This window comes from Hordeum vulgare, chromosome 6H, assembly GCF_904849725.1.
Source record: "Hordeum vulgare subsp. vulgare chromosome 6H, MorexV3_pseudomolecules_assembly, whole genome shotgun sequence".
Lineage (NCBI taxonomy): Eukaryota > Viridiplantae > Streptophyta > Magnoliopsida > Poales > Poaceae > Hordeum > Hordeum vulgare.
Genome location: NC_058523.1, coordinates 441,975,642 through 442,002,658, shown reverse-complemented (window position 1 = coordinate 442,002,658; position 27,017 = coordinate 441,975,642). Strand labels below are relative to the sequence as shown.

Sequence of the window (27,017 nt, the reverse complement as noted above, 5' to 3'; positions counted from 1 at the left end):
ATTGAAATATCTATAAACACTAGTACCCGTGCGTTGCCACGGGATACAAAATTTGTTATAAAAAATAAATAAAGTCATAATACGAATCATGAAGATTATATTTAATCTCGACTCTCTTACTCAAACACCTTGCAACCAACCTTATGCATCGGACTCAAAATACCTTGACTCTGTACGTCACTTTAGAAGGGACCAATATTATTACCAGCTGCAACTGAATAGACAAAATCTAATTAAGCATCTATTTCCTACAAGAAAAAAAACATAAAAAGACAAAACGAAAAAGATAAAGGCATTCACTAATTTGTTTTCAATTAAATTGTTTGGATGAACTAAGGTACATTATTGCTACTTCCTCAAGGCCGCGTCAATTAATTTGGATTGGAGGAAGTACCATTATCGTTCAATTAGAACTATGCAAATATATTTTGAATAATCAATGCAAGGAAAATGAAATCATACGGTTCACTTCAAATGTTCTTATGATAATTCAAGGTTCATCACATGTTTTGAACTGCAATGGCAATATATTTTAGTTTGACACGTAACGGGATCACAAATATAAATATTTTGATGTCAGCAAGACTTTTCAATGAACAGAAACATTACCGACAAGACAACATTTGGTACCAAATACTTCGAATTACACAATGTCTCTCTTCCTCAGCTTTCTTGCCACGCGTGTCTAGGATACTATGTGGTTGTGCACAGTGGCCAAAATTGCCTGAACCTAGTTTTTCGTTGGGCATGGGGGTAAGCAGAACAAATGGTAACGGAAAAATGGCCTCCGTGAGCTTTGCATTGACAGAAACATCTTTCACTACAACTTCTGGGTGGGTAAATGACTATGGACTGAACTTTGTTTCTTTGTTAGGTGGGTGGCGGGCCATCTTAAGGCAAGAAACTATAGCAAATAAAGACGAATAAGCATCACTTTCACCTTCACCTTCACAAAGAGAACCATCCTGGTAGGTGACAAGTACAAACATTTGGAGTCAGTGAAAAAAGACATAGAAAAATTGGAAGGCAAATGGAGAGAACATATCTTCAGATTATACTCCTATCTATAGATAGACGCTCCAATAATATAGTCATAATAAGCAAATTAGAAAAATGAGAATTTTTATAGAAACAATACATCCAAAGACGGATATATAGAAAGAGAAAACTCCAAATTATATTCTTCGTAATTTAGGATTACCACAATGTGTATTCTAAGAGATCCTTGTGACCGCTATTAAGCTCCTGACTGCAAATTCTCCATATCCACCAGGAATTAAACATATACATCTCCCTCCGATTATTATCAAGGCTCATACGTAATAGTGCATGTTTTCAGCTAGATCCTCCCCTCTCTCTCTCTCTCTCCGGAATGCCCAAAGCAACAGGTCACAAAGTGTGAACTTAAAATGGCAGACGGTTTCCATGTTTTCAGCCGATCTTGGCATTTCATCAGAAGTTGTGCTGCAAGTATAGGTTCTCGTGTGGAGATGCCAGCTGCAACTGCAACGAAAGACCTTCCAATGGCGCCAGAAACGTGCTGGCGGGAGACTGTTTGTCTTGATACTCCTCAGCAACGGCACCAGGAATCCTTCTGCTACGGCTACGCCTTAAGGGACTTCCTAGGAAAATATGCAAAGGATTTCCACCATGGCCTTGGAGCCTTGCGTTGGTGTTCCCTCGAAGCAGAAAGGGTGATGTAGCGCAGCGGTGGTAAGTATTTCCCTCAGTTTGAGAACCAAGGTATCGATCCAGTGAAGGAGTATCTCAAGTGCCTGCACAAACACAAAAAGCTTGCTCCCAACGCTATGAAGGGGTTGTCAATCCCTTATAGATTGTTCGCCAAGTGAGAACTAAAAGCAACAAAGTAACAAAGCAAAGTAAAAGGGAAAGTGGAAACGATAGGTGTGAATAGACCCGGGGGCCGTAGTGTTTACTAGTGGCTTCTCTCATGAAAGCAAGTAGACGGTGGGTGAACAAATTACTGTCGAGCAATTGGTAGAACCGCACAAAGTCATGACGTCATCTATGGCAATGATTATATCTATATGCATCATGTCCAAAACAAGTAGACCGATACTTTCTGCATCTACTACTATTACTCCACACATCGACCGCTATCCAGCATGCATCTAGTGTATTAAGTCCAAAAGAACAGAGTAACGCCTTAAGCAAGATGACATGATGTAGATGGACAATCTTATATCTACAACAAAGCCCACCTTGTTACCCTTGATGGTAACTACACGATGTGTGCCTTGCTGCCCCTACTGTCACTGGGAAAGGTCACCACACGGTAAGAACCCAAAACCAAGCACTTCTCCCATTGCAAGAATCATAGATCTAGTTGGCCAGACAAAACCCAAGACTCGGAAAGACTTACAAGGATATCAAATCATGCATATAAGAAATCAGCAAAGACTCAAATATATATCATAGATAATCTGATCACAAATCCACAATTCATCGGATCTCGACAAACACACCGCCAAAGAGGATTACATCGAATAGATCTCCATGAAGATCATGGAGAACTTTGTATTGAAGATCCAAGAGAGATAAGAAGCCATCTAGCTACTAACTACGGACCCGTAGGTCTGAAGTGAACTACTCACGAGTCATTGGAGGGGCGATGATGTTGATGTAGAAGCCATCCAACTCCAAAGTCCCCTCCGACAGGGCACCGGGAAGGGTCTCGAGATGAGATCTCGCGGAAACGGAAGCTTGCGGCGGCGGAATAGTGTTTTCGTGGATTCCCTGATTTTTTCTGTATTTTAGGGAATATATAGGAAGGAGCTAGGTCACGGGGGCGCCAGGGAGGCCACAAGCCTGCTAGCCGCCGCCCCCCTGGTGGAGGCTATAGGGCTTGTGGGCTCCCTGTAGCTCTCGTGGCTTGGCCCACAAGCCCCCTGATCTTCTTTCGTTCGGGAAAAAATTATTTCGGGGATTTTATTCTGTTTGGACTCTGTTCCAAAATCAGATCTGAAAAGAGCCAAAAACACAGAAAAAACAAGAACTGGCACTTGGCACTGAATTAATAAGTTAGTCCACAAAAAGATATAAAAGGTACATCAAACATCCAAAGATGACAAGATAACTGCATGAAACCATCAAAAATTATAGATACGTTTGAGATGTATCAAGCATCCCCAAGCTTAACTCCTGCTCATCCTCGAGTAGGGAAGTGATAAAGAATGAATTTTTGATGCTTTCATGCTACCTAGCCTAGATGTCCTTTGTAACTCCTCTTATGTGACGTGAATGTTCAGATCCATTAGATTCAAAACAATAGTTTGCTATTGACGTGGAAACAATAATAATTCAAGCAAACTAGGAAGGTAATCATTAACTTTCAAAATAACAAGGCCAAAAGAAAGTTATCCCTACAAAAGCATATAGTCTGGCTATGCTCTATCATCATTGCACAACGAATTTAAATCATGCACAACCCCGGTATTGGCCAAGTAATTGTTTCACACCTTTACTTTCTCAAACCTTTTCAACTCTCACGCAATACATGAGCGTGAGCCATGGTTTTAGCACTATAAGTGGTGTGGAGTGTGGTGGAGGTTGCAAGACAAAATAAGGAGAAGATGATCACATTAACTAGGCATATCAATGAGCTGTGGAGATGCTCATCAATAGATATCAATGTGAATGAGTAGGGATTGCCATACAAATGATGCACTCGAGCTAAGACTATGTGAAAGCTCTTAAAGAAAACTAGTGGGTGTGCATCCAACTTGCTTGCTCACGAAGACCTAAGGCAATTTTGAAGAAGCCTATCATTGGAATGTACAAGCCAAGTTATATAATGAAAATTTCCCACTAGCTATATGGTGGTGACAAAACGAGAGACTCTCAATCATGAAGATCATGGTGCTTAATATGCACAAGTGTGGAAAGGTGGTACCATTGTCCCTTCTCTCTTTTTCTCTCATCATTTTTTTTGTGTGGGCTCTTTGGCCTCTTTTTTTTGGTGGGCATCTTTGGCCTCTTTTATTTCCTCACATGGGACAATGCTCCATCAATGATGATCATCACACTTTCAACGCAAAACATAGAGCAACGATGACTCTATATGGAATGCGTTCCGTAGTGTACCGTGACAATGATCTAGCATGGCATAGACATTAATGGAAACATCATGCTAGCTATCTTACGATCATGCAATGGCAATGTAGAAGTGGTGGCTCATGTCATGGTGGTAGTTGCATGGCAATATACTCTCGGAATGACTTTGAAAAAGCCATAGTAGGTAGGTATGGTGGCTGTTTTGAGGGAGGCTTATGGTGGGTTTTGTGCATCGGCGAAAGTTGCACGACACTAAGAAGATAGTGATGGCGGAAGGTGAAAGTGCATCTAAACCATTGACTCAACATTAGCCATGATGACCTCATATACTTGTTGAAAAAGTTTTATTAGTAATCGAAACAAAGCATTCAACGCATACTCCTAGGGGAAGGGTTGGTAGGTATAAACCATGGCGCGATCCCGACCGCCACGCAAAGGATGACAATCAAAAGACTAATCATGCTCAGACTTCATCACATAGCGGTTCACCATACGTGCATGCTACGGGAATCACTAACTTCAACACAAGTATTTCTTAGATCCACACCACATTACTAGCATAACTTCAATATTACCAAAACCACAACTCAAAACTAATTGAGATGAATCAAACTTCTCTAACTATTCAATGCACGTGAAGGTGGAAGTTTTCGTATCCCTTTGTATAACTACCCCTTTTGAGACTACTTTCAAAGCATAGATCAACTACCAAGACACGCACCGCTGTGCTCTAAAAGATATAAGTGAAGCACATAGAGCAAAAGTTTCTAGCTCAAAAGATATAAGTGAAGCACATGTGAGCTGAATTGTCTACCAAAGGATATAAGTGAAGCTCGACAAAATCACGGTGAGTGCATGTCTCTCTCTCTCTACTTGTGCAGCAAGGATGATTGTGACACAGCAAAAATAAAAGACTCCAACGATACAAGACACTCCAAGCAAAAACACATAACATGTGGTGAATAAAAATATAGCCCCAAGTAACGTTACCGATGGATTGAAGACGAGAGAGGGGATGCCTTCCCGGGGCATCCACAAGCTTAGGCTTTTACGACATCCTTGAATCTCTTGGGGTGCCTTGGGCATCCCCAAGCTTGAGCTCTTGCCACTCTTTATCTCTTTGTCCTTCAGAACTTCACCCAAAACTTGAAAACTTCACAACACGATACTTAAACAAAAACTCGTGATAACATTAGTATAAGAAAGCAAACCACCACTTCCTTAGGTACAGTAGCAAACTTAAATTCTACTTATGTTGATATTGGGTTACTGTATCTTCAATCTTCCATGGATAATACCCCCCGATACTATCCATAGTTTCATCAAAATAAGCAACCAACACAACAAAAACTGAATCTGTTAACAACAGACCAGTCTGTAGAAATTTGTATACTTCGTATACTTATGGTACTTCAAAAATTCTGAAAATTTACGACAGTCTGAAGAATTTGCGTAGCAATCAGCAGAAAAATAATCAACTCAAAAGCTCTTACAGAAAAAATGAAAATTCTTTTCGTGAGCAGAAAGTTTCTGTCTTTTCCAGCATGACCAAACGATCATCCCCAAGACTAATCATAATGGTTTTGCTTGTCACAAACGCAAAAAGAAACACAAAAAACACAATCATAATAGAATTATGAAAGTGTGGAAAACACTAAACAGAAAGAAAAAGGATAGATTCGTTGGGTTGCCTCCCAACAAGCGCTTTTGTTTAACGCCCTTAGCTAGGCAAAAGGTGATGGAATCACGTATAGTCATCTTTGGTGCTCAAACCATAAGTGGCCCTCATCATAGATTCATAAGGAATTCTTATTTTCTTTCTAGGAAAGTGCTCCATGCCCTTATTTAAAGGAAATTGAAATCTAATATTCCCTTCCTTCATATCGATGATAGCACCAATAGTCCTTAGGAAAGGTCTACCAAGAATAATGGGACATGAAGGATTGCAATCTATGTCAAGTACAATGAAATCCACGGGTACGTAGTTCTTATTTGCAACAATAAGAACATCATTGATTCTTCCCATGGGTTTCTTGACAGTAGAATCCGCAAGATGCAAATTAAGAGAACACTCTTCAATCTCATGAAAACCAAGAATATCACAAAAAGACTTTGGAATCGCGGAAACACTAGCACCCAAATCACACAAAGCATTGCACTCACAGTTTTTGATCTTGATTTTGATAGTAGCTTCCCACTCATCATGAAGTTTTCTAGGTATAGAGACTTCTAATTCGACCTTCTCTTCAAGATATTTCATCATAGCATCTACGATATGCGCGGTAAAGGCTTTGCTTTGGCTATAAGCACGTGGAGAGTTTGCAATGGATTGCATCAAAGAAATGCATTCAAACAAGGAGGAATTATCATAATTGAATTCCTTGAAATTCAAAGCGGGAGTTTCATTACTACCCAAAATTTTGATTTCTTATACTCCGCTCTCCACACCTTTATCATCAAGATGGGTGGACTCTGAATCATTCGGGCGTTTTTCAACCAAGGTGGATTCATATCCAGCCCCTTCATCAATATGTTTGACACACGAAAACAAAGATTCAAGAGGAGTCACCCCAAGCACTTTAAGATCTTCGTGATTTGCATCACTAGAACACACCCTTTTAAACCATTCATGCCTAGCGCGAATTTGGGCGATTCTTTCTTTGCTCTCATTCATGGAGACACGCATAGCTTTCAAAGTTTCATCCATGTTGACCTTGGGAGGAGCACATATAACTTTCAAAGCATCAATATCACAAGACATCCTATCAACGCTCTTAGCCAAATCGTCTATTTTGAGTAGTTTTTCCTCTATGGACGCATTGAAAATCTTTTGAGAGTTGATGAACTCTTTGATATTACTCTCTAAATCAGAGGGTAAGTTGTTGTGATTTCCATAAGTGTTGTTGTCGGAATTGCCATAATTGTTAGAGGAGTTACTAGGAAAAGGCCTAGGAACATAGTTTCCTCTAAAAGCATTGTTGTTGCCAAAATTGTTCCTACCAACAAAATTCACGTCCAAACTAGCGTTGCTACTCTCAATCAAGGAAGATAATGGCATGTCATTAGGATCTACAGTAGCGTTTCTACTACAACCAAATTGATCAACTCGTCCATCTTAGCACTAAGTGAGTTAATTTCTTCTATAGCGTGTACCTTTTTGCTAGCAGGCGACCTTTCAGTGTGCCACTGAGAGTAGTTGGTCATGATATTGTCTAGGAGTTTTGTAGCGTCTCCTAACGTGATTTCCATGAACGTTCCACCTGAGGCGGAGTCCAACATATTGCGAGAAGCGAAATTCAAGCCAGCGTAAAAGATTTGTATAATCATCCACAAAATCGAGCCATGAGCGGGACAATTTCTAATCATAAGCTTCATCCTCTCCCAAGATTGTGCAACGTGTTCATGATCAAGTTGCTTGAAATTCATGATATCGTTACGTAAGGAGATGATCTTAGCCGGCGGAAAATACTTGGATATGTAAGCATCTTTGCACTTATCCCAAGAATCGATACTATTTTTAGGCAAAGAAGAAAACCAAGTTTTTGCGCGATTTCGCAACGAGAAAGGAAAAAGCTTCAACTTAATCACGTCATTATCCCATCTCTTTTCTTTTGCATATCACAAAGCTCAATGAAGGTATTGAGATGGGATGCGGCATCTTCACTAGGAAGGCCAGAGAATTGCTCTTTCATAACAAGATTCATCAAAGCTGCGTTGATTTCATACGATTCTGCACTAGTGGCGGGAGCAATCGGAGTACTAATAAAATTATTATTATTGGTACTCGAGAAGTCGCAAAGTTTGGTCTTTTCAGCCATGATGACTTCAACAAACAAACAAGCACACAAGCAAGCAAGAAAACCGGCGAAGGAAAACGGCAAAAAGAAAAAGGCAAAGGAGAAAGGCAAATGGAAACGACAAATGTGAAGTGGGGGAGAGGAAAACAAGAGGCAACTGGCAAAAAAGTAAATGCAAGAGATGAGTTTGTGAGACCTACTTGGATAGATCTCTCCTTCCCCGACAACGACGCGAGAAATACTTCTACTACTGCAACAAAAGACCCTCCAACGGCGCCAGAAATGTGCTGACGGGAGACTGTTTGTCTTGATACTCCTCAGCAACGGCACCAGGAATCCTTCTGCTACGGCTACGCCTTAAGGGACTTCCTAGGAAAATATGCAAAGGATTTCCCCCATGGCCTTGGAGCCTTGCGTTGGTGTTCCCTTGAAGCAGAAAGGGTGATGTAGCGCAGCGGTGGTAAGTATTTCCCTCAGTTTGAGAACCAAGGTATCGATCCAGTGAAGGAGTATCTCAAGTGCCTGCACAAACACAAAAAGCTTGCTCCCAACGCTATGAAGGGGTTGTGAATCCCTTATAGATTGTTCGCGAAGTAAGAACTGAAAGCAACAAAGTAACAAATAAAAGTAAAACCAAAAGTGGAAACGATAGGTGTGAATAGACCCGGGGGCCGTAGTGTTTACTAGTGGCTTCTCTCATGAAAGAAAGTAGACGGTGGGTGAACAAATTACTGTCGAGCAATTGATAGAACCGCGCAGAGTCATGCCATCATCTATGTCAATGATTGTATCTATAGACATCACGTACAAAACAAGTAGACCGATACTTTCTGCATCTACTACTATTACTCCACACGTCGACCGCTATCCAGCATGCATCTAGTGTATTAAGTCCAAAAGAATAGAGTAACGCCTTAAGCAAGATGACATGATGTAGATGGGCAATCTCATATCTACGACAAAGCCCACCTTGTTACCCTTGATGGCCACTACGCAATGTGTGCCTTGCTACCCCTATTGTCACTGGGAAAGGTCACCACACGGTAAGAACCCAAAACCAAGCACTTCTCCCATTGCAAGAATCATAGATCTAGTTGGCCAAACAAAACCCAAGACTCGGAGAGACTTACAAGGATATCAAATCATGCATATAAGAAATTAGCAAAGACTGAAATATATATCATAGATAATCTGATCACAAATCCACAATTCATCGGATCTCGACAAACACACCGCCAAAGATGATTACATCGGATAGATCTCCATGAAGATCATGGAGAACTTTGTATTGAAGATCCAAGAGTGAGAAGAATCCATCTAGCTACTAACTACGGACCCGTAGGTCTGAAGTGAACTACTCACGAGTCATTGGAGGGGCGATGATGTTGATGTAGAAGCCCTCCAACTCCAAAGTCCCCTCCGGCAGGGCACCGGGAAGGGTTTCCAGATGAGTTCTCGCGGAAATGGAAGCTTGCGGCGGCGGAAAAGTGTTTTCGTGGATTCCGTGATTTTTTTTCTGTATTTTAGGGAATATATAGGTGAAGGAGCTAGGTTAGGGGGGCACGAGGGAGGCCACAAGCCTGCTAGACGCTGCCCCTGGTGGCGGCTACACGGCTTGTGGGCTCCCTGTAGCTCTCCTGGCTTGGCCCACAAGCCCCATGATCTTCTTCCGTTCGGGAAAAATTTATTTCGGGGATTTTATTCCGTTTGGACTCCGTTCCAAAATCAGATGTGAAAAGAGCCAAAAACACAGAAAAACAGGAACTGGCACTTGGCACTGAATTAATAAGTTAGTCCCCAAAAAGATATAAAAGGTACATAAAACATCCAAAGATGACAAGATAACATCATGAAACCATCAAAAATTATAGATACGTTTGAGACGTATCACCAGCCTAATCTCTTCCTCCAGTGACCGCAGACCATCTCCTATGCTGCTCCCGACGTTCCTCCCATGTGTGGTTGTTCGGCCATCCAGGTCGGCTTCCAACGCTGATGATTTCCTCCTCTACGACGAGGTCACGCTTGGAAACGTTATCCAAGATGTCGCCCTGTACTCGATCCGCTGGTTGTCCCCATCAACGAGCTCATTCTCTGAGCACGACTGATTGGATGACCTCTGTGATACTTTTTTGTGCATGCGACTGCTCCCAAGAACAACTTCAGTTGGCAGAATGGGTTGCTCGATGCATGGGCTGCCCATCAGCAGTGCAAGTGCACGCTCTAGAGATGTTGTCACCTTGTCCATGGAAGGCCGGTCTTTGCCTCGCATTCTTACACTTGCATGCCACAGCTGCAATCTTCTTCAAAGCCTCCGGGTCAGAGGGAGGAGATAAGGCTGGATCAAGGATGCCTGAAATATCCCCAACTTTGATCAACGGGGCTGCCCACTCCTCAAGCTGCATGTCAATGGCTTTCCTGCCACTTAGGATTTCTAGAAGAACAACTCCAAAGCTGTAGACATCGGACTTTGTCGTCAAGTAATGGAAATGGTAGTACTCAGGATCAAGGTACCCAAGTGTCCCTGCCGGCAGCTGTGAGAGTGGTGTGCGTCTATCTACAGGGCCCATTATTATTAGACCAAAGTCGACAACATGCGCATTGTGATCCGAATCAATCAATATGTCTCAAGACTTAATGTCTCGGTGAATTACTAGTGGGCAAGCATAGCCATGCAAATACTCTATTCCACGAGCACCCTGGACAGCAATGGTAACCCGCCTGGTCCAGTTCAGTTGCTTCTTCAAGTTTGAATCCTTGCCATGCAGATGCTAGTACATGGATCCATGAGCCATGAACTCATAGACCAAGAGCCTCTCGCTGCCATCCTCACAGTAACCAAGTAGGTCGAGAAAATGTGCATGGTTGAGCCTAGAGAGGAGGTCAAGTTCAGTATGGAACTCCTTTGAGCTTTTCTTTGCATCCGATACTTTTATTGCACGCTTTACAATAACGCTTGTCCCATCTCTCAGAATGCCCTTGGATACACATGAAAATCTACCTTTGCCGACTTGTGAATCCTCCGAGAAGCCATCGGTTGCTTGTTCCAACTCCTCATAGGAAAATTCCTGAGTTCTCCTGATCTTCAGATTTTCCACGTCAGGCTGGATCTTCATATTATCTTTTCAAAAAGAGTATGTTGTACTCTTTGTCATCCTCAACTTGCTCTTTGAACATCGGCAATCTCGAAGCTTGTGTAGTACATATTGGCAAGCAATGGTTGTCACTGTGAAAATCAAGATGATGGCAAATGCAATCTCTGCCACCAAAATGCACATATGAAAATCCATTGACTTATGGTTGTTGGTCTACTTCTAAGATGTGCAGTATGACCAACACTCATCTGAGACACACCTCGAGCAATCAAACTGGCACACACGGTCAGCCGTGACATTGCAGGGTGATGACTCATACGAGTTGTCTGGACAGGCAACACTGCAGGGCAAGTAGAGTCTAGAGTTTCCAGGATTACAAGCCTTACTGCCACCAAGCTCACCATGGTTAACATACTCGTAGTATTCGGGGCTGCATGCAGCAGATACACAAATCTGAGGTGATACCGCCATTGGTAGTGCCAATGGTCCACTATTGCCCCAGCACCTTGGCTTCATGGATGTCTCAGCAGGCACCCCACAAGTAAAGTAGTCTCCAGCCACTATTGCATACAACCTGAGACCTTTGGGTGCTGATGTACTGTTCTGAAGTTGGAAACCCTAGCAAGCTACTTGGTGACCAAGGCTCCTGATGCCGCAAGCATGGAACCGTCCGCAGACTACGGGGACCATTGCACCCATGGGCACTATGCTTACATCACCTTCACAGATAGCACCGGTAGGTGATACCTGCTGCATCTCCAAGCTCCTTCCTCAGCAGAAGACTTGTGCATTCTCCAGCACCCCACACACATGGTAACCCCCTTCTCCTATGGACTGGAACTTGACATTCCTCGGCGCTAGCCCAATCACACCACTCACTATCTCATCACCCCAGTAGAAGACTGTACTGTTCCGTGAAAAAAAGTCACAATTGAACACCGAGCCGACTGATATGGTGGACACACTCTTGTTGAGCCTATCCTACAAAGAATGCCGCAGAGCAGTTGCACATGAAAAAAAATCAGCACCAGGTCGAACCGAAGTTGGTGATCATGTGAAACAAGGCTGTGAGATCCTACTGACTTGCGGACACCTGCTGCGACTTGCTATCAATCTGTAGTACGATAGATTTGGTGCTTAGGCCTGGTTCCCTCTGCAGGTCCACCATGATCGGCGCCCTGGTCGCCCGTTCTCCCCCGTCGGCTGCACCACACAACGCCACCCAATTCAATCCAATCCAATCCGATTAACAAACAACACCAAGGGAGATATATGGATGGAGTGAGGAGAGCTGAGGTGCTAGACTAAAATCTCACCAGCACGGGATGGCCGACGAGGCTGTTCAGCACGACCGACTTGCCGAAACCCTGCACAAACAGATCGAAACGGATAAGATTGGGGCACGAGGCGACGGTTCTGAGGCGCGTGGGGGGGGGGGGGGGCTCCGCCCGAAACTTACGACGTTGCCGAGGACGACGATGTTGAGGAAGGTGGAGGGGCGCCTGGGCGCGGAGTCGTCGGCGAGGAGCGAGGCCGCCTGACGTATCGACTTGGAGAGCTGCGACAACTCCTCCATGGCCTCCATGGTGGGTCTCTACCGCGCCGGCGGGGGGCGGATCCGCGGGATCAGGCACGGCCGATGGATCGAGGGGAGTGGCGGCGGTGGAGACCTGGCCGTCGTCAACCCGACGCGGGTTTGAAATCCGGTCTGCTGATATGAGAGAGGCGAGACGTGGGTGAGGCAAAGAGGTTGAACCATCACGGAAGGTAGAGGTTTTTTCCTGAAGCGTTTTTTTTTCTGTATTTAATCGATCGATTTATGGAGGGATGGAAAAAATCGGTGAAACTACTAGCGGTGAGAGTGCTAGCTAGGGGGATCTGTCGTGGTCAAACCATCACAACAGACGGCGGACCCCCCTTTAATAGTAGAGATATGTTCCCTTCTCATAATAATTTTAAGTGGGATCATGAATAAACTCAACAATATAAGTATCACATAAAAGCATTGTTACCATGATTCACATGCAAAAAGGTAATCTTACTCTTCACATAAGCATAATCTTTCTCATTGGTAATAGTGGGAGTAGGACTATCATTATCAAAGCAAATTTTCTCCTCAAAAGTTGGGGGACTAAAATTATCATGTTCGTCAAACCCGTCATCCCCAAGCTTAGAGCTTTCCATGTCATTAGCAATATTGATATTTAAAGGAAGCATACTAAAAACATTGTAACCATCATAATTGTTATGCAAATAATGAAGTTCCATAGGTTTTTTAATTTTCTCCTCAAACACTTCATGTCATACTTCAAGATAAATTTATAAAGCTCTCTCATATTTTTGTTGTTTTCCATTAAGCCTAACTAGTGAAAATAAAAACAAGAAACGAAAAGGTTTAGTTTCAAGATCCAAAAATATACCTTCAATCACTCACCTCCCCGGCAGCGGCGCCAAAAATAGCTTGATGTCTACGCATGCTTCTATTCTTGTAGACTATGTTGGGCCTTCAAGCGTAGAGGTTTGTAGGACAACAACAAGTTCCCTCAATTGGATGACCTAAGGTTTATCAAACTCAGGGAAGTAGAGGTTGAATATGGTCTCTGTCAAGCAACCCTGCAATTAAGAAACGAGAAGTCTCTTGTGTCCCCAAAACACCTAATACATTGGTAAATTGTATAGGTGCACTAGTTCGGCGAAGAGATGGAAAAATATGGGTGATAGGTGTGGCAAAGCAAGGTAATATAAATCTAAAATAAAAAGGGCATCAAGGTAGCAAGTGACAAAAGTGAGCATAAACGGTGTAACAATGGTGAGAAATAGGGCCTAGGCTTCATACTTTCACTAGTGGCAACTCCCAACAATATTAACATAGTGTAATCACATGATATTTCCACTAAAACACGCAATGGAGACATACTTGGAGGTCATTCCTTTGTGATCAAGAGAGGACGGGAATTATGTAGGGCTACAAAAGCACACTTCAGAGTCCGTAGTTCTCATCTATGGATTTCCCAATGTCACCGCGGCTATCCAAAGAGAGTACCACAATCACCACAACATATCTCAAGGATAGTCAAATACAAGCACCAAGAGACTCTCAATCTTCAATCAATTCACAAAAGAGGAAATCACTCATGAAAATATTCTTCTAATCCATGTCCAATAGACCTCTATCACCATGGTATCGAGGATTATACTAGATAAGATCAAGTAAGCACATCAATCCAATACATAGAAGAAGGGGAAACATCATGGGATCACCCTATGTTAACATAGCCTATGATCACTATCAAGATCACGTCATGGGAGAGAGAGATGACCACATAGCTACACGTAGAAGACCTCAGCCCCGTGGGAGACTACTCACACATGGCCATGGTGAGCAAGAGGTTGATGGAGAGGTGCAGCGCGGAAAGGAGATGGCGGCCACGGCGGCGGCTGATGACGAGTTGATGGATATACTTCTATTTAAGCTTGCAGGTTTGCCCGAGGATGAGGTAAATAAGAAAGTATTTCCTTTATCTTTGAAGGTTAAGGCGTTGACATGGTATAGGCTATGTGATGATACTGGATCATGGGGCTACAATCGGTTGAAATTGGAATTTCATCAAAAGTTCTATCCTATGCATTTAGTACATCGTGATCGGAACTTTATTTATAACTTTTTGCCTCCTGACTGGGAAAGCATAGCTAAAGCTTGGGGGAGGCTTAAATCAATGCTATATTCATGCCCCAATCATGAGCTCTCGAGAGAAATCATCACTCAAAACTTTTATGCTCGGCTTTCTCATGAAGATCGTACCATGCTTGACACTTCTTGTACCGGTTCTTTTATGAAGAAGGATATTGATCACAAGTGGAATTTATTGGAGAGAATCAAACGCAACTCTGAAGATTGGGAGCTGGAGGAAGGTAAGGAGTCAGGTATGAATTTCCAGTTTGATTGCATTAAATCTTTTGTTGAGACAAACACTTCTAGAGATTTTAGCGCTAAGTATGGACTTGGCTCTGAGATAGTAGCTTCTCTATGTGAATCTTTTGCTGCTCATGTTGATCTTCCCAAAGAGAAGTGGTTTAAATATCATCCTCCTGTAGAAAGCAACATAGCCAAAACCAATCTAGTTGAGGAGAAAGTCATTGCTTTTAGTGATCCTATTGTTCCTTGTGCTTACACTAAGAAACCACCATACCTTGCTAGGATAAAGGATTATTCTAAAGCTCCACTGTGATACGTAGGGGTTACATTAGACCACTTGCACCCCCTGAGGAGATTAGAGTTGAACCTAGTGTTGCTATTATCAAAGATCTCTTAGCCGAAGACATAGATGGGCATGTTATCAAGTTCTGTGAGGACTCCGCTAGAATTGCTAAACCTCACGCGAGAGACAAACACGGACCTGTAGTTGGCCTGCCCATTGTTTCTGTTAAGACAAGAGATCACTGTTACCATGGTTTATGTGATATGAGAGCTAGTGTTAGTGCAATACCCCATTCTCTATATGATGAAATCAAAGATGAGATTGCACCTGCTGAGTTAGAACCCATTGATATCACTACTGCGCTAGCTAATAGAGACACTATCTGCCCTCTGGGAATTGTGAAAGACGTAGAAGTCCTGTGTGGTAAGACGAAGTATCCTACTGATTTCCTCATTCTTGGTACTGCACAAGATAGCTTTTGTCCCATCATATTTGGTAGACCCTTTCTCAACACTGTCAATGCTGACATTGATTGCATTAAGCAGACTGTCACAGTAAGTTTCGAGGGTGTGTCTCGTGAATTTAACTTCTCCAAGTTTGGATGAAAATCCCATGAAAGAGAGTTGTCTGGTAGGGATGAAATCATTGCTCTTGCCTCTATTGACGTACCTCCTACGAATCCTTTAGAGCAATATCTGCTTGAGCATGAAAATGATATGCATATGGAGGAGAGAGATGAGATAGTTAAAATTGTCTTAGAACAATATCCTATTCTCAAGAATAATCTACCTGTTGAACTGCTTGGGGATCCTCCCCCACCAAAGGGTGATCCTATGTTCGAGCTTAAACAGTTGTCTGATACTCTTAAGTATGCCTATCTTGATGAGAAGGAGATGTATCCTATCATTATTAGTGCTCTCCTCTCAGAGCGCGAAGAGAAGAAGTTACTAAAAACTCTGAGGAAGCACCGCGCTGCTATTGGATATACTCTTGATGATCTTAAGGGCATTAGTCCCTTTCTATGTCAGCACAAGATTAAAACCGATCCTGACTTTAAACTAGTTGCTGATCATCAAAGGTGATTAAATACTAAGATGAAAGAGGTCGTTAGAAAAGAAATATTAAAGCTTCTGGAAGCAGGAATCATTTATCTTATTGCTCATAGTGATTGGGTAAGTCCAGTACATTGCGTACCTAAGAAGGGAGGTATCACCGTCGTTCCTAATGATAAGGATGAACTAATCCCACAAAGGATTATTACTGGCTATAGAATGGTGATAGACTTCCGAAAACTGAACAAGGCAACCAGGAAAGATCATTATCCTTTGTCGTTCATCGACCAAATGCTAGAAAGGCTATCAAAACACACACACTTATGCTTTCTAGACTGTTATTCAGGTTTCTCGCAGATACCTGTTGCACAATCTGATCAAGAGAAAACCACTTTCACCTACCCTTTCGGTACCTTTGCCTATAGACGTATGCCTTTTGGCTTATGTAATGCACCTGCCACCTTCCAAAGATGTATGATGGCTATATTCTCTGACTTTTGTGAAAAGATCATCGAGGTTTTCATGGATGACTTCTGTGTTTACGGGTCTTCCTTTCATGATTGCCTCAGCAAGCTTGATCGAGTCTTACAGAGATGCGAAGAAACCAACCTCGTCTTGAATTGGGAGAAGTGCCACTTTATGGTTAATGAAGGTATCGTCTTAGGACACAAAATTTCTAAGAGAGGCATTGAAGTTGATAAGGCTAAGGTTGATGCAATTGAGAAAATGCCTTGCCCCACAAATATCAGAGGTATACGAAGTTTCCTAGGTCATGCTGGTTTCTATAGAAGGTTCATTAAAGACTTCTCTAAGATTTCTAGGCCTCTTACCAACCTCTTGCAGAAGGATGTTCCTTTTGTTGTTGATGAGGATTGTGAGGAAACTTTCGAAATACTTAAGAAGGCTTTGATAACCGCACCTATTGTTCAACCACCTGACTGGAACTTGCCCTTTGAAATCATGTGTGATGCTAGTGATTATGCTGTTTATGTTGTTCTAGGACAAAGAGTTGACAAGAAGTTGAATGTCATTCACTACGCTAGTAAAACTCTAGACAGCGCCCAAAGAAACTATGCCACTACGAATATGGAATTTTGAGCACTCGTGTTTGCATGTGAAAAGTTCAGATCTTACATAGTTGACTCCAAAGTCACTATTCACTCTGATCATTATGCTATTAAGTACCTCATGGAGAAGAAGGACGCGAAGGCTAGGCTGATCAGATGGGTTCTCCTGCTACAGGAATTTGATTTGCACGTCGTTGACCGAAAGGGTGCTGATAACCGTGTAGCAGATAACTTGTCTAGGCTAGAGAATGTCCTTGATGACCCACTACCTATTGATGACACCTTTCCTGATGAGCAACTAAGTGTCATTCGCACTTCACATAGTGCACCGTGGTATGCCGATTATGCAAACTATATCGTAGCCAAATACATACCACCCAGTTTCACCTAGCAGCAAAAGAAGAAATCCTTCTTTGATTTGAGACACTACTTTTGGGATTATCCTTACCTTTATAAGGAAGGAGTAGATGGTGTTATTAGACGTTGTGTGCCTGAACATGAACAGGGACAGATCCTGCAGAAGTGTCATTCCGAAGCCTACGACGGACACCATGCTGGAGATAGAACTGCCCATAAGGTATTGCAATCAAGTTTCCATTGGCCCACTCTCTTCAAGGATGCCCGTAAGTTTGTCTTGTCTTGTGACGAATGCCAAAGGATAGGGAACATCAGTAAGCATCAAGAGATGCCTATGAACTATTCACTTGTCATTGAACCATTTGATGTCTGGGGCTTTGATTATATGGGAGCCTTCCCGAGTTTCAATGGGTACACTCACATCTTAGTTGCTGTGGATTACGTTACTAAGTGGGTAGAAGCTATCCCCACTAAAAATGCTGATCACCACACCTCTATTAAGATGCTTAAAGAAGTCATATTCCCAAGATTTGGAGTCCCTAGATACTTGATGACTGATGGCGGTTCACACTTCAGTCATGGTGTTTTCCACAAGATGCTAGCTAAGTATGATGTTAACCATAGAGTTGCATCTCCTTATCATCCTCAGTCTAGTGGTCAAGTTGAGTTGAGTAATAGGGAGATCAAGTTGATCTTACAAAGGACCGTCAATAGATCTCGAAAGAACTGGTCTAGCAAACTGGACGATGCACTATGGGCTTATAGGACTGCTTATAAGAATCCCATGGGCATGTCACCGTATAAAATGGTTTACGGTAAGGCCTGCCATTTACCTCTTGAGCTGGAACACAAAGCTTATTGGGCAATCAAAGAGCTCAACTTTGATTTCAAACTTGCCGGTGAGATGCGGTTGTTTGATATCAGCTTGTTAGATGAATGGAGAGCCCAGGCATATGAGAATGCCAAGTTGTTCAAGGAAAAGGTTAAGAAATGGCACGACAAACGAATACAGAAACGAGAGTTCAATGTAGGTGATTATGTCTTGCTATACAATTCTCGTTTGAGATTCTTTGCAGGGAAGCTTCTCTCTAAATGGGAAGGTCCCTATGTTGTCGAGGAAGTATATCGTTCCGGTGCCATCAAAATCAATAACACGGAAGGAAATTTTCCTAGAGTGGTAAATGGGCAAAGAATCAAGCATTACATCTCTGGTACTCCCATAAATGTTGAGACCAATATCATCAATGTCATAACTCGAGAGGAGTACATAAGGGATGTTTATCAGCCTGTTTCAGACCTTGAAAACGAAGATGTATCTGTTTCGGGAAGAAATTAGACTCCGATACTTTTCCAATAGGAAATTTCTTCCGTTTTGGAATTTTTGGAAAATTAGAAAAATAAAAAGCAGTCCCGAGAGCGAACGAGGGGGCCACAAGCCCTGCCACCGCCCCCTAGCCCCCTGGTGGCGGAGGGCAAGCTTGTGGGCACCTCGTGTGCCTCCCGGACTCCGTTTTGTTGCGGAGAACTCGTTCTGGCCCAGAAAAAATCAATATTTAGTCGCCCGGAGGTTTTGATCTCCGTATTGCGTAGTTTTCCTCTGTTTTCCTTTCGAGCCTGTTTCTGTGACAGATCTAGATCATCATGACTTCCCCAAATGCTCCTAAGGACAAGATCTTCGAGAAGGTCATCAATCCCTAGCTCATGGAAGTGCTGAAACACCCTCAATCTATCAAGATGAGCGAGGGGATGTTGCACATCCGTGATGTTGAGGGGCCTAAGAAGACCGGAAGCATGGAGACGAGGCTCGAAACAATGGAGCAACAAGTCTTCAAGTGCCAAGGGATGATGGAGCGTGGACTCAACGCCAACCACACGATGATCATGGAGTTCACTAGCAATCACACGATGGATGCCATTGATATTGGGAAACACCTCTCCAGGCTCTACGATAGGGTCGACCAACTTCAGGGCCAGATCTATGACCTGCAGTATCAAAACTGTGAGTATGAGTACAAATTTAAATCAATAAGGTTGGCTGCAGATTTGAGGATTCCGGCGACTCGTTCATCCTCCCATGATGGAGCACCTATGCCTTGGAAGATGGAGGATCATACTACTCCAACAACAACACCACCATCACCACCAAGGGAAGACAACTAAGCATTGGTATGGACAATCCCCTTGGCTTCTGCCAAGCTTGGGGGAGTTGTTCTGGTATCATATCACCTTTATATCTTTTGCTTTTACCTTTGTTTTAGTTCTTTCCTTTTCAGTTTTTATTTCTTCTTTTAGAGGAATAAGTCTTTAATTTTTAGTTTGAGTCTTTTGCTTTTGTCTCTTCCCCGATGTATTCAAGCTTACGAGCTATATAATAAAGAATTTCTTAGTCAAGGGCTTTGCTTTGTGCCATGATCAAAAGTATGAAAAGAACGATAGCATGAAAGATCATGAGATGATCTTATGGAAAGTGATAACTTCACTTATGACACGTATGATGATTGAAACTTGTTGAGAATAAATAAAAATAGACCTCAGTCATTGTTGCAATTAATAAGAAGTAATAAGGAAAGAGAGGTTCACATATGAATATATCATCTTAGACACTTTTTACAATTGTGAGCACTCACCAAACTATTACATGCCTAGGAGTAGATGTTGGACAAGGAAGACAACATAATGAATTGTGTTTGCTTGGTTCCAAACAATGTTATATGATTAGAGATCCCTTAGCATGTGATGATTGCTTCCACCTCCTATTAGCCAAAACTCCCGCACCAAGTAGAGATACTACTTGTGCATCCCTAAATCTCCAACCAGTTTTGCCATGAGAGTCCACCATACCTACCTATGGATTGAATAAGATCCTTCAAGTAAGTTGTCATCGGTGCAAGCAATAAAAATTGCACTCTAATATGTATGATCTATTAGTGTGTAGAAAATAAGCTTTGTACGAACCTGTGATGAGGAAGACATAAAAGCGACAGACTGCATAATAAAGTTATTTATCACAGGAGGCAATATAAAGTGACATTCCTCCTCACTAAGAGGACACACATTCATACCTCAAAAGCGCATGACAACCTCTGCTTCCCTCTGCGAAGGGCCTAGAGGGCCTATCTTGTACCTTTACTTTTTGCCCTTGTAAGAGTCATGGTGATCATCACCAATTCCCTATTTTTGCCTTTGTCTTAGCTACCGTCACATGTTTGGGGAAGATCTATATTCATATATCAACTTGGAGTTGAGTACTTATGCTTTATTGTTGTTGACTTTACCCTTGAGGTAAATGGTTGGGAGGCAAAACTATAAGCCCCTATCTTCCTCTGTGTCCAGCTGAAACTTTGACACCATGAGTACCACGTGAGTTGTAACAATTGTGGAAAACAAAAGAGATGATTGAGTATGTGGATTTTCTTTACAAGCTCTCACTTGACTCTTTCTCATGTTGTGATAAATTGCAATTGCTTCAATGACCATGTATTATTGTTGGTTACTTCTCGGTAAGGTTTTTTCTTCATGCTTTGCTTTGTGAAGGAATTGTTACTTTCCCATAAGAATCTTTATGATGTATTGCTGTTCTATGTGTGATCATGATGCCCTCATGTCCGTATTATGTTTTATCGACACCTTCGTCCCTCAACATGTGGACATGTTTATGGAACTTGGTTTTCGCTTGAGGACAAGCGATGTCTAAGCTTGGGGGAGTTGATACGTCCATTTTGCATCATGCTTTCATGTTGATATTTATTTCTTTTTGGGCTGTTATATTACTTGTGGTACCATATTTATGCATTTTCTCTCTTATTTTGCAAGGTTTATTTGAAGAGGGAGAATTAAGGCAGCCGGAATTCTGGACTGGAAAAGGAGCAAACACTAGTCCACTATTTTGCACATCTCCAAATGCCCTGAAAAGTTACGTGGATTTTTTCTGGATTATATAAAAATACTGGGTGAAAGAACTACCGGAGGGGGGCCACCAGGGCTCCACAAGCCCTGCCACCGCCACCACCCCCCTGGTGGCGCAGGGCAAGCTTGTGGGCTGCCTGACGGCCCACTAGCTCCCCTCTTTTGCTATATGAAGCGTCCTGGTCCAGAAAAAATCATTCGGGAGCTTTTTCGTCGTTTTGCCGCCGCCACGAGGCGGAACTTGAGCAGATCCAATCTAGAGCTCCGACAGGACGGTCCTGCCGGGGAAACTTCCCTGCCGGAGGGAGAAATCGTCGCCATCGTCATCACCAACACTCCTCTCATTGGAGGGGAGGCATCTTCATCAACATCTTCATCAGCACCATCTCCTCTCCAATCCCTAGTTCATCTCTTGTAACCAATCTTCGTCTCGCGACTCCGATTGGTACTTGTAAGGTTGCTAGTATTGTTGATTACCCTTTGTAGTTGATGCTAGTTGGATTACTTGGTGGAAGAGTTTATGTTCAGATCCTTGATGCTATTCATTACACCTCTGATCATGATTATGATCATGTTTTGTGAGTAGTTACTTTTGTTCCTCAGGACATGGGATAAGTCATGTTAATAATAGTCATGTGAATTTGATATTCGTTCGGTATTTTGATATGCTGCATGTTGTCTTTTCCTCTAGTGGTGTTATGTGAACATCGACTACATAACACTTCACCATATTTGGGCCTAGAGGAAGGCATTGGGAAGTAGTAAGTAGATGATGGGTTGCTGGAGTGACAGAAGCTTAAACCCGAGTCTATGCGTTGCATCGTGAGGGGCTGATTTGGATCCACTAGTTTAATGCTATGGTTAGACTTTGTCTTAATTCTTCTTTTGTAGTTGCGGATGCTTGCGAGAGAGGTTAATCATAAGTGGGATGCTTGTGCAAGTAAGGGCAGTACCCAAGCGCCGGTCCACCCACATATCAAATTATCAAAGTAACGAACACGAATCATATGAACATGGTGAAACTAGCATGACAGAAATTCCCCTGTTTCCTCGGGAGCGATTTTCCTCCTATAAGACTTTGTTTAGGCTTGTCCCTTGCTAAAAAGGGATTGGGCCACTTGCTGCACCGTTGCTACTACTTGTTACTTTTTGCTCGCTACATTTCACCTCACTACACCATCACTTGTTACCGCTACTTTCAGTGCTTGCAATTATTACCTTGTTGAAATCCGCTCATCAGAGCCTTCTGCTCCTCGTTCAGTTCGACACTCTTACTTATCGAAAGGACTACGATTGATCCCCTATACTTGTGGGTCATCATTATGCTATGCAAAACTACATCACATGGGTATAATGGCTTGCCTTGATCAGTGGGGTTGTTCAAACACTCCTGGTCTTCAAAGTTTCCCTCTGAAAATGTGTTTGAAATAGCAAAAGAAAAGGAAAAGCATCAAATACCTTTTCATTAACCATCAAACTGAGTGTGGTAAAAATACCAAAATTTACCAGATTGTAAAGAAATTCAATACCAACCCAATGCAAAAGGTATCGATCCTAAAGGATGGTGATGGGGTCATAGTCCTAGGGTAGGGTCATAGGCCTGCCCTGCAGGTCCTACCCAAGGACTACCCCACACAAAGGACAAGACCCTAAGTCTACCCCGACTGAATTAATGAATCCCCATCATCCAGTCGGCAACAGGTCCTATATCATCCAGTCGGATACTAGCATTCGGAGAATACCAAGCTAACCGACTGGATACACTCGGTACATCATAACCTCCCTGGAGGGAAACGGTCGTACGTTTCCGGGTGCATTTATTAGCATTTATAGCATACGTTACCTGTAACGTATGCATTCAATCCCCACTACTCCGCCCTTATACCGGAACCGTTGTGGAGGGCAGCGCACTCTATATAAGCCTCCCTCCCCCACTGGTAGAAGGGTTAGCAAATCATTGTATTCCGTATTACACTCGACAACCAGCTCCGAGAGCACTGAGACGTAGGGCTGTTACCTCCATCGTAGAGGGGCCTGAACTCATACAACCTCGCTGTAGCTAGGACTCTGCCCATCTCATTCGTACCCTACACATCTACTATCAGGCTTATACCCACGACAGTTGGCGCCCACCGTGGGGCAGGCGTCTGAGCGACTTCCGGCGAGTTTGCGACTACTTCCTTTCGTCATGTCGTCCGGTGGAGTTTCGAGCATGGGTCACCATATCTTCTTCGGCGCTCTCTCCTTCACCGTCGACGATTCGGCGTGGCTTCGGGAAGCACCTCTCGACGTTGAGGCGCTTCCCCGTCGCGGGGCCACGCACTTCCGTGCCAGCGCCCACAGCGTTCTTCTTCTCCAACAATCGGCTCCGTTGTTGACCTGCACCTCCATCATGCGCCGCAACAAGCGGTCTCGCCGTCCGCGTCTCCTACGTTGGGTGCAGCATGCCCGAGCGCGTTAGATCGCGTCTTCTCAAGTGGCAGTTTTTGAGTCCGTTGTGGTTGCCCCGTCGGCCCAGCACTCGGACTCAGTTCCGACTGAGTTTCCTTCCGAGTATGCAGGTCACGGGCCCGCAGCAGAAGTACACATGGCCAACAGCCATGAAGATCCCCGTCAAGCTGGTCGAAGCGAGCGCGAGGTCGGCGAAGCATCCGGTGCGCGCCGTCCACCTCGCCGTTCTGCCAGTCGACACACTCGGCGGAGCAACGTAGAGTTGTTCCGCACGCCCCTCCTCAACTAGGCTGCTGCTGCCAAGATAGCCGATTCCCTCCAGCCGAATGATTCAGAGGCTGGTAGAGGGATTGAGCAGATCCGAGCCCTATTGCACACGGCGGAGCAGCAGAATTCGGCAGTCTCCTAGTCGCACAACCGGATCTACAATAGTTCCGTCCACGCCAACACGCATCGGTCGGTTCACAGCCCTGGATCCCATCAACGCCACAGGGGAGGCAGTCGTTCCTTGATTCATGAATAGCGCCGCCGCTCACGCACCCCTCCGCGGGGTGGGCCCTATGGGTCCCGGCATCATGATGATCGGCGTTCAGTCGGCGACACTCACGACCCAAGACCCGATGCAAGAGGACGTATCGCCTAGCGAAGAGTCGACAGGGGTCGAGCCCACCGTGATGGTTATGATATGGACCGTCCGAGTGGAAGCAGGGCCATCGTGTCCGGTCCCGAGTGTTTTAGTCGAGCCATCCGCTCGGCTGACATCCCACCCAACTTCCGATTGGCAGCGGGAATCAGTTAGTTTACAGGAGAGTCCAAGCCAGAAACATGGCTGGATGACTACCGAGTGGCAGTCCAGATCGGAGGCGGGGACGACCATGTCGCTATGAAGCACCTCCCTCTGATGCTCGACGGCTCGGCACGAGCGTGGCTAAACCAGTTGGCCCCCTCGAGCATTTACAGTTGGGCAGATCTGGCCCGAGTATTCGTCAGGACCTTCGAGGGGACGTGCAAACGCCCTGCAGGCCTTGTGGAGCTCCAGCACTGTGTCCAGAAGCCGAATGAGCCCCTACGCGACTTCATCCAGCGTTGGACAACTCTCTACCACACGGTGGAGAACGTCACCGAGCATCAAGCAGTCTGCGCCTTCAAGGCAGGCGTACGGTACAGAGAGCTGTACCTAAAGTTCGGTCGAACGGGCGACATCTCCATGAGCAAGATGATGGAGATAGCGGCTCGCTATGCAAACGGTGAAGAAGAAGACCGCATCCGGAGCGGCAAGCACAAGACAGTCGGCGATGGTGACGGAGGTAACACTCGGAAGCAGAAACAGAAAGCTCCGCCCACACCGCAAGCAGAAGCTGCAGCCGTGACCAATGCCAAGTTCAAGGGAAAAGGGAAGGCGCAGTTTACCCCCAAGAAGAAGCCGTTCAACAATCCCATCCTGGACCAGCCTTGTCTGGTTCACACGAAGATGGACGAAGAAGGCAACCCCATCTACTGAAAGCATACCACTCGACAGTGTCGTCTCCTGATTCAGGGGTTCAGCATGGGACAACCGAGTGAGAAGGATCCTGAACAAGATGAGGAAGATAAGGAGGATCCGTTCCCCCAAGTCCATGCAACCCTGATGATCTTTGCTGACGTCGAGAGCAAGAGCCGACTGAAGCTGGTGAATAGAGAGGTGAACATGGCCACCCCTTCCAACCCCAAGTTCCTCAAATGGTCCCAGGCTGCGATCACCTTCGACCAGTCGGATCACCCGGCACATGTACCCACCCCAGGAAGACAGGCCCTGGTCGTCGACCTGGTGGCAGAAGGAGTCCGACTGCGCAAAGTCCTCATGGATGGCGGCAGCGGTTTGAACATCATGTACGCCGACACCCTCAAGGGGATGGGCATCCCGATGTCCAGACTCAGCGAGAGCAGCATTAAGTTCCACGGAGTCGTTCCTGGACGGAAGGCCAAATCACTCGGCCAGATCGCGTTGGACGTCGTTTTCGGATCCGACAAGAACTTCCGCAAGGAGAAGTTGACGTTCGAAGTGGTTGACTTCCAGAGCGCTTATCACGCAATTATGGGTCGCCCCGCGTACGCGCACTTCATGGCCCGTCCATGTTACGTGTACCTGAAGCTGAAGATGCCAGGCCCAAAAGGCGTGATCACCATCACAGGCAATCGGCAACGGGCTGAAGAGTGTCTGCAGCAGGGATCAAGAATCGCCGACCAGCAGATGGCCGTCCTCGAGCTGGACGAGTACAAGAAAACAGTCGACCCCGCCGACCTGATGCGATCGAAAAAGCCGACTTCAGAGTCTGCATTTCAGTCGGCGGGAGATATGAAGAAGGTCAGCATCCACCCGACGGACGCCACTGCTGCCCCGACGAACATCTCCACCACCCTCGATCCTAAATAGGAAGCCGAGCTCACCCAATTCCTCCGTGAGAACTGGGACATCTTCGCATGGAAACCCTCCGACATGCCAGGTGTACCCAGGGAGTTGGCTGAGCACCGACTGCACGTGGATTCCACGGCTCGGCCTGTCCGAGAACGTCTGCGCCGGTCCGCCGCGCACAAGAGGATGGCAATCGGGGAAGAGGTGGCCAAGCTGTTGGCAGCCAACTTCATTCGCGAGGTTCACCACTCCGAGTGGCTCGCCAATGTCGTCATGGTGCCCAAGAAGGACAAGTCGCTCCAAATGTGCATCGACTTCAAGCATCTCAATAAGGTATGCCCGAAAGACCATTTTCCGCTCCCCCGCATAGATCAAATTGTCGATTCAACTGCGGGTTGCGAGCGTCTGTCGTTTCTCGATGCCTACTCGGGCTATCATCAGATCCGTCTGTATGGTCCCGATGAGTTAAAGACAACCTTCATCACCCCATTCGGGTGCTTCTGCTACATCACTATGCCTTTCGGTCTGAAGAATGCAGGAGCTACCTTTATGCACATGATTCAAACATGTCTCCTCGACCAGATCGGTTGCAATGTGGAGGCATATATGGATGATATCGTAGTCAAG

At 44.5% G+C, this 27,017-nt stretch overlaps 1 pseudogene; it reads right to left on the bottom strand.

Moving 5' to 3' along the window:
* Positions 1 to 1,452: 1,452 nt before the first annotated feature.
* Positions 1,453 to 12,551, bottom strand: LOC123405576 (annotated as a pseudogene).
* Between the last annotated feature and the right edge of the window lie 14,466 nt (positions 12,552 to 27,017).